The 9302-nt window shown below is 42.5% G+C and overlaps 1 long non-coding RNA gene across 1 annotated transcript; it reads left to right on the forward strand.

The window, feature by feature from the left end:
• The first annotated feature begins 5047 nt into the window (after positions 1-5047).
• On the forward strand, positions 5048-9021 carry LOC130307304 (uncharacterized). The gene is made up of 5 exons (XR_008856499.1): positions 5048-5114; positions 5947-6051; positions 8429-8470; positions 8555-8658; positions 8816-9021. It is a non-coding gene; the product is annotated as an uncharacterized LOC130307304 (long non-coding RNA).
• Positions 9022-9302: the final 281 nt, after the last annotated feature.

Raw genomic sequence — 9302 nt, forward strand, 5'->3', positions numbered from 1 at the left:
GAAACTAAAGCCCCCAAAAGTTTCAAAATTGTGTTTTTTTTTTTCAATTTTGTCTCACAAATAATTTTTTGGGGTCACGCCGTAGATTTTTGGGTAAAATGACTGATGTCATTACAAAGTAAAATTGGTAGCACATAAAACAAGCCCTCATATGGGTCTGTAGGCGGAAAACTGAAAACATTATGATTTTTAAAAGGCGAGGAGGAAAAAATGAATGTTACGCTGAGCACTCCGGGCCCCCTGCTGGCCTCGGAGTGCTCACAGCGTGTGTCCCCAGGCAGCGCTCCGGCGTCTCGGCGTATGCTTCCCCGCTCTTTAGGGCGTGCGTGCGCCGGGACTCTTAGATTTAAAGGGCCAGTGCACCAGTGATTGGTGCCTGGCCCAAAGTGGTTATTAAGGGTTAAGGTTTGTGAGAGGCAGTGCTGGTTGGACTTAATTAGGCATTCACCTGTGCACTGCCTATAAATACCTTCTCCTCCCACAGCCTCCTGCCGGATCTTTGTGCCTTGTGCCTTGGGAAAGCATTCCCTGTTGTTCCAGTGTTACCCTGCCTGTTGCCGACCCGTTGCCCGTGACTACCACCTTAGAACCTGTGCTGCCTGCCCTGACCATTGCTACGTCTGACTACGCTTCTGCCTATCCCTCCTGTCTATCTCAGCAACCAGAGGAGTTGAGTCGCTACCGGGTAGAACGACCTGGGGATTACCGCCGCAGCAAGACCATCCCGCTTTGCGGCGGGCTCTGGTGAAAACCAGTAATCCCTTAGACTCCGTTCCCCTGGTACGGCCCACGCCATCTCTCCTCTGGTCCAGTGGATCCACCTCCTGCCATCTGACCGGACCGTGACAATGAAAGTGCAAAAATGGAAAAACCCTGATTCCTTAAGGGGTTAATTGACAACCCATGGCTATTGTAAATAATTGACTCACCACGTATACTAAGGAACAGTTCAAAACATCCTGGAAAATGCGTCATGATATTTTTGATCCAACCATAGTTCAGCAAAGTATTCATCACATGCAGAATCTTCTTCTGTTTTTTTAGATGTCAATCAGGTGCTGTATAATAAAAGTAGATTTCCATAGGTGTATCTTGTAGCTTCTGGACCTAAAATCTGAAACAGGGTCCACTCTCTATCATGTGTCATTTATAATGCTGGTGTCTTCTGATGTGAAAGAGGGCACCAAGGCCTTTATGCAACTGATATCTCATAACTCACTATAGAAACATCCATTGTGATTGCTCTGAAAACGGTAACCCTATGAGAAAATGTACAGAAGTATACCTGTTCCACTTCTAACTAACAGAAAAATGACTACCAGAATACCTGAAAATGTTACTTTTATTAGATAAAAGATATAATAATCATCAGTATCAATAAACTCCACAATATGTTAATTCAATTTATGATGATAGCGACGAACATCAATGAGACGCATATAGATGTATCAAACAGACACCATAGTAGAATATATGTACCGTATTTATCGGGGTATACCACGCTCCGACCTATAACACGCACCCTCCTTTTACCAAGGATATTTGGGTAAAAAAAGTTTTTTACCCAAATATCCATGGTAAAATGAGGGTGCGTGTGTGCGCGTGTATACCCCGATACACCCCCAGGAAAGGCAAGGGGAGAGAGGCCGTCGCTGCCCGCTTCTCTCCCCCTGCCTTTCCTGGGGTCTAGAGCCCTGCTGCCGGCCCTTCCCTCCCCCTGGCTATCGGCGCCGCTGCCTGTTCTGTCCCCCTGACTATCGGTGCCGGCGCCCCATTGCCGGCGCCGACAGCCAGGGGGAGAGAAGGGGCAGCGGCACCCATTGCCGGCGCCGCTGCCCCGTTGCCTCCCCCCATCCCCGGTGGCATAATTACCTGTTGCCAGGGTCGGGTCCGCGCTGCTGCAGGCCTCCGGCGTGCGTCCCCTGCGTCGTTGCTATGCGCTGCACGGCGCGGTGCATGGCGTCAGTGCGCCGCGCCGTGCATAACAACGACGCAGGGGACGCACGCAGGACTGCAGCAGCGCGGACCCGACCCCGGCAACAGGTAATTATGCCACCGGGGATGGGGGGAGGCAACGGGGCAGCGGCGCCGGCAATGGGTGCCGCTGCCCCTTCTCTCCCCCTGGGTGTCGGCGCCGGCAATGGGGCGCCGTCACCGATAGTCAGGGGGACAGAATGGGCAGCGGCGCCGATAGCCAGGGGGAGGGAAGGGCCGTCAGCAGGGCTCTAGACCCCAGGAAAGACAGGGGGAGAGAAGCAGGCAGCGATGGCCTCTCTCCCCCTGCCTTTCCTGGGGGTGTATCGGCGTATAACACTAAAAAATTTTGCCTAAAAAGTGCGTGTTATACGCCGATAAATACGGTATGTATAAATGTTGCATGCAATTATTAAAGATAGAGAAATGCAATTAAAAACACAATAGGAGATGGTCACTTACAGTACATGTCAGATGAGAATTGAGGAGATGATTCCAAACAGTAATGAGTATGGTGGAGAGACACTGATATGAAGAAAAAAAATTAAGGTTCAAACAAATAACATACTGTAGATGCGAGCAGCTTTCTCCTGGGCTCGCATCTCTGCGGTAGATTGGATGATCGCAGCGGGTGTTAGGAGTGACAACTGCTGTGATCTGTCCTTAATTGCAGGTACTACTGCTCCCAACATGGAACACACTCTGCTCCATGCTGGGAGCTGTAGTACCTGCATTAATAGACAGATCATAGCGGGAGTCACTTCTGACACCTGATGCGACCGTCCTGTATAATGTATAGATGCAGCCGGCCGCTCTTCTCTAGTCCCACTGTAGTATGAGTATATGCCTTATATATACATATTATTCATATTTCCCTGAGAGAGCTGTGATTGGCTGGAACCATCTGGCCAATCACAGCTCTTTCCGGGAAATGTGAATAAGTGATGTGAGTTCTATTCACATAACTCTGGCCAGCTGGAGTATAGTGCAGTGATGCGAGCGCAGGAGAAAGCCGCTCCATCTCTGCAATAGATAGGATAATTGCATTGGGTGTCAGGAGTGACTCCCGGGGCAATCTATTAGCACTGGTACTACAGCTCCTAATTAATAATTACAATGACATCATCCTTCACAATTACAATAAATACATACATACATTATTGTCTGGGCCATCTGCCTCCATACAATTTGACGTATCTTTCATTTCTGATAGAAGACCTCTGTAAATTTATGGATTTTTGGTAAATTAGGGAAACTTTTTTTTACCTACTGTATTATACATATTACTGATGTCCCTGTCCTCGGCTCATCTCTAACCCCCGCAATTATTCATGGCTGCACATCTAAATGCCAGAAAAAATAAATAAATGGGGCTAAAAAAGTAAAGTGAAAATAAAAACAATTACGATTTAGAGTGAAAACTAGAAAAAAAATATATGAAATGTACTCATTTTTAATATTGAGCACTGAATTTTCTGGTCCCTGCTCGCTCCCGGAAATTGAAAGACAAAAAATAAATATATATGAATGTTAATGTTAATTTTTAAACAGGAATCAATTTATGTGGGCGGACAGGGACCTAAAAATGCAGCCGACAATAAAAAAAAATGTAGAAAGGGGCCATTTAAATGTAAACATTTTATAATTTTTTATAATTCATTTATCACATTTTTTATTAGTAATTTATTTTAATATTGTAATCGTATAGAAAAAGATGGCACTCACCACGTTTGAAATTACGGTGATTTATTTGTAAACTGGCAGGATACAACAGATCGGGAGAGAGGGACACCAGGTGAGCAATAGCTATTTCATGCGCAAGCGCACTTCTTCAAGCCTTAAGAAGTGCGCTTGTGCGCTAAATAGCTATTGCTCACCTGGTGTTCCTCTCTCCTGATCTGTTGTATCCTGCCGGTTCACGAATAAATCACAGTAATTTCAAACATGGTGAGTGCCATCTTTTTCTATACGATTGTCATATCTTGCTGCACCTTCTGGATTGAGCACCCCAGTGTAATTTTGCGGATGGTCCCCGTGTTACAGTGTCTGCTTGACATTTGGAGCGGTGGCGGCTGTGCCGGAGGCTGTTTCTTTATCTCAGTATTTTAATATTGTGTTAAATAAAGTGTGTGTATGTGTGTTTCATTCTTTTCAATCTATTTTTTAAATTTTTAGGTAGTACTACTACTCCCAGCAAGGAACAGACTGCTCCATGATGGGAGATGTAGTACCTCTACTAATAGACATATCGCCCCGGGTGTCACTCCTGACACCCAATGTCATTGTACTTTCTATTGCATAGATGGAGCGGCTTTCTCCTGCGCGCGCATCACTGCACTATACTCTGGCTGGCCAGTGATGTGAATAGGATTCACATCACTTATTCATATTCATAATTGGCCAGATGGTTCCAGCCAATCACAGCTCTCTGCAGGAAATATGAATAATAGGTATATATACGGCATATACTCGTACTACAGTTGGACCAGAGAAGAGCGGGCTGCTCAATACATTATACAGTTCGATTGCATCGGGATTTCAAAAGTGACACCAGCTGTGATCTGTCTATTAATGCAGGTACTACAGCTCCCAGCATGGAGCAGAGTGTGCTCCATGTTGAGAGCAATAGTACCTGCAGTTGAGGACAGATCACAGCGGGTGTAACTCCTGACACCTGGTGCGATCATCCTATCTAGATGTGAGAAAGCCGCCCACATCTATACATTATACAGGACAATCACAGCAGGTGTCAGGAGTGACACCTGGGGGTATCTGTCTATTAGCACAGGTACTACTACTCCCATCATGGAACAGTCTGTTCCCTGCTGGGAGTAGTAGTAAAAAAAAAAAATAGAGATAAAAAGTGAAACACACACACACACTTTATTAAACACATTATTAAAATACATTACTAATAAAAATTTGGCAAGAATTTATATGGATTGAATCGATTTATTTTTATTCGGCGAATCGGCCGAATCAAATTTTTCAAAAATTCACTCATCTCTAGTCTCTATAACTTAATGAGGCGATTGTATGTTATTTGGTTTCAACCTTATTTTTTTCTTCATATCAGTGTCTCTCCACCAGAGTCTCATACTTTTTGGAATTATCTCCTCAATTCTCATCTGACATGTACTGTAAGTGACCATCTCCTATTATGTTTTTAATTGCATTTCTCTATCTTTAATAATTGCTTGTAACATTTATACATACATATATTCTACTATGGTATCTGTTTGATACATCTATATGCGTCCTATTGATGTTTGTCGCTATCATCATGAATTAAATTGAATTAACATATTGTGAAGTTTATTGATACTGATGATTATTATATTTTAAGGATTATCTATTAAGAGTAAAAATTTAGGGTATTCTGGTAGTCATTTTTCAGTTAGTTAGTGTATTCCCAATACCTATATATGATTTCTTCTTTAAATGTTCTGTTACACTTCTTCCCAACTGTAATGAGTTGAATAGCCTGATAAGGAATTGGGCTTCTACAGTCAGTCTTAGCTTTAGCCACGTTGAGTATCTTAAAGGGGTATTCTGGCTTTAGACATTTTATCCCCTATCCAAAAGATAGGGGATAAGATGTCTGATCACAGGCAGCACCCGTATTATGTGTGGAGCTGCATCTCCAGGATCTGAAACCAGAAGTTTTTGGTACTGGAGACGTGTCGTAATGCTGCCCTCGTGATGTCACGCCCCCTCCCTTCACGTCTATGTGAGGGGGCACCACTAAAACTTCTGGTTTCTGAGCCTGGAGATGCAGCTCCGGACATAATGCAGGTGCTGCATGGAGATCGCAGAGAGTCCCAGTGGCAGGCCCCCTGCGATCAGATATCTTATCCCTATCCTTTGGATAGGGGATACAATGTCTAAAGCCGGAATACCCCTTTAAGAATACTGTTGAAAATATTTTAACCCCTGTACATGAATCTGGACTTTACTGCTACATATCCACAGGTGTCTACAGAGTAGCTGAAAACTGGTGGAGCTGAGAGGCAAGTGAAAAACAAGATGAGATCAAAATATATAAGAGCCAAAAAGGAAATCCAATGTACAAACCAGGTAAAGCAATGGCGAACCAGGAGAGCATTAATAGACAGAGGGAGAGGCAGTGGGGGCTTAAGCAAACCAAGGTCAATGCTAGTAATTCCAGCTAAAGTTACACCATTGGCATTCAGTAAACTGAGGTTACAAGGTGATTTGACTACATTTTTTTTAACTGACTATAGATCCTCTTTAATTTCTGAAGGAAGAAGTTCTGAATGGTAAAGTATGGGTTCATTTAAAGACGCTTTTGAACCGACCTACATTACTCTTTTTTGCATCCATGTGCTAACAGCCTAACTTAAAGGGGTACTTCGGCCCTAAGACCTCATATCCCCTATCCAAAGGATAAGGGATAAGATGCTTGATCATGGGGGCCTGATGAATCACGATCATGGGGCTGGAGTATTGTGACATCACGGCTCCGCCCCATGTGACATCACACTCCGCCTCCTCAATGAAAGCCTATGGGACAGGGTGTGACAGCCACCACGCCCATCCCAGAAGGCTTGCATTGAGGGGGAAGAGCATGACGTCACACGGGCGCGGAGTCGTGATGTCACAATACAGCCTGTTCGCTGATGATAACGGGGTGCTGCATGAAAGATTGCGGGGGTCCCCAGCGGCGGGACCGCCGCGATCAGGCATCTTATCCCCTGTACTTTGGATAGGGGATAAAATGTCTTAGGGTCGGTGTACCCCTTTAATTTTTCTGTTTGCCTAGGGTGCAATGTTTCTTTCTATATCTTTTTCTTTATTAGTTCTTTATTAAACTTCTAAAAGCAAAGTTAGAACATATGTAAAGTAATAAAACATTTGCCAATGGATTATCTGTTGCTGCGCCGAGATTTACGGTAGAATAATACTTCCTCTCTAGAGAGAGATATTATTAGTCAATGTTAAATTTCTAACTCTGTCAGCTCATTTCACACAAAATTATCTTTTTGTGCAATATGATAGGGTTGTAATATTTAGTGTCCATATTGAAGGATTATAGCTGATATTCAGGGCTACAAAAGCAGCAATTACAATCGGGAAGCCTTTTCTCTACCTTTCATTAGTCTCATATATTTTTTTGGATGTAAACTCTTTCACATTAAATGGAAAACCAATTCCCTTCAGTCCAGCTTTTAAATATGCATTGTGAAGGAAAACTGTTTTTAAATACATGTAACTCTTGTGTAAGTGAGATTTTGTTACCTTCAACAACATAAAAATTCCCTTACCTTGTCAAATGATAAGACACAGTGCCCTTCATATTTGCTCATACTTTTGTTAAATGTGACTAAAAATATGATTTAACAAGTAAAAAGAACAGTTAATGTTTTCCTGCTTGGAAAATTAAACCAAAATAATAACCAGCAGTTAGTTATTGGTCAATGTATAGTCTAGACATCCCAGTGCTTGAGAACCCATTTATTGATGCATCCAATCTTGATGTAGTATACATTAAGTCTGAGGACTCAGACATAAATTGTAGATATGTGTAGAAGTCACCTCCCCTGAAATTTTTATTCCAAAATCTGTAACATGGTTGTTGTATTATTGGGGGTGCACAGATATGTAGCTTGGATGACTGCCAAGGTGTGAAGGACTTTACAAAGTACAAGTCAGTCCAATGCCCTCTTGATATATTAAAACCAGTAATCCTTTATTTAAACAAACCAAATGTTATCTGCAGCTAGGCATCCCGTCGACATCTTTCGAATATTATATGTTCTTAATCATAACTAATGTGAACTAAGCCAACAAAAGTATTGTAAGCATGTTCTAGCCAATGAAATCACTGGCTATGATATACTTTCTAGGATGCTAGACTGGGACACATCTGCTCAATATATTTGAGAAAAGTTTTATACGTTATTCTCCACTTAATGATAAGCGTTCCCAGGAGGTGATAGGCCCTTTTTAAATTTCACAAGGGAATGTGGACTTTCCCACAAGGAATTAGGGTGCATAAGTATGTGAAAGTAGTGTTAGGTGACAGGTAGGAATTGTTGTCGGACAAATGTTCTACGAATAGTAAGTGGAGGTCAGGCAGCACTTAGGGGGCAGAAATAGCGTATGAATAGGCCATCAAATGTTTTATCGATCAGGGGAATGCATCAGAACAGAAACTCAGGATCATCCGGCGCTGGAGGGACCGACAACCAGGTTGATAGCAAGGAAGTTTATTTGGACCAGCATACAATGTATGTTTCAAAGCATGAACTGCTGCTTCATAAGACATAACAGGGGGGGGGGGGGAACAGGTGCACAAGGGGTTACTATTATACAGTCACATATTTCTATAGAGATACAAAAAGCATGTACCGTATATCCATATATACTCAAATGTATTAAGAGAGACAAGAATTTTTATTTTTATTTTATATGTTCTATTGTCTCATTTAAGCCCTAAGGGAACAACGCACCCAACTTATATATCCAGAATGAGGTGAGTGCCAGTTACCGTACATTCAGCGATTCACCCAGCATTGCTGTTTTATGCTATGGAGCACTCTTTTTTGTCTGTTTATAGATCAATAGTTATAGGCTGGAACATTTGTTGTGCACTGAAAGCCAAAGCATGCATGCCATTCAGCAACAGAGCGATGGCAAGGAGAAAACCAAATATTTCTTTAGGTAAGTCAGGACAGTGTAACAAACTTTGTATTAACATTTTATATTAAAGGAGTTATTCAGGAATATAAAATCAGAGCTAATTTCTTCCAAAAAATAGCACCACTCCTGTCCTTACGATGTGTGTGATCTTACAACTTTGCCCTTATTCACTTTAAAGGAGAAATGCGGCAGAAATCTTTTAAGTTCCCCTGTGCCTGGGCTGCAAAAACTAAAAAAACAAACTTTAACTCACCTTCCACCGTTCCCCCGTTGCTCCGGTATTGGCATCCTGTTCCTCTGGCGCTGCTCGGCTCTGTGCTTCTTAGGCTCGAAAAGTCACACTTTGGAGGGTTAACATACTAATTGATCCCGACTGGCGGTTCTCCTCCCAGAAAAATTGTGGAAACAGCAGCCCACAGTGTAGAAAATGGTCATTTATTGATACAACATAAAAGTTTCGAGCCCGCACCGGACTCTTCATCAGGTGTGATACAAGGATACACAAACACAGTTTAAAAGCACCAGGAGGCAAACTTCATCCGGGTCATAGGTCACAGTAACAAATGAAAATGTGCATAAATCTAAAACAATATAAAATAGACGTTGCCATTATAATTTAAAGAATAATTATGTATTATTTAGAAATCACCCTATTGAAAGGAAGG

Source organism: Hyla sarda, chromosome 1 (genome assembly GCF_029499605.1).
Source record: "Hyla sarda isolate aHylSar1 chromosome 1, aHylSar1.hap1, whole genome shotgun sequence".
Taxonomy (NCBI): Eukaryota; Metazoa; Chordata; class Amphibia; order Anura; family Hylidae; genus Hyla; species Hyla sarda.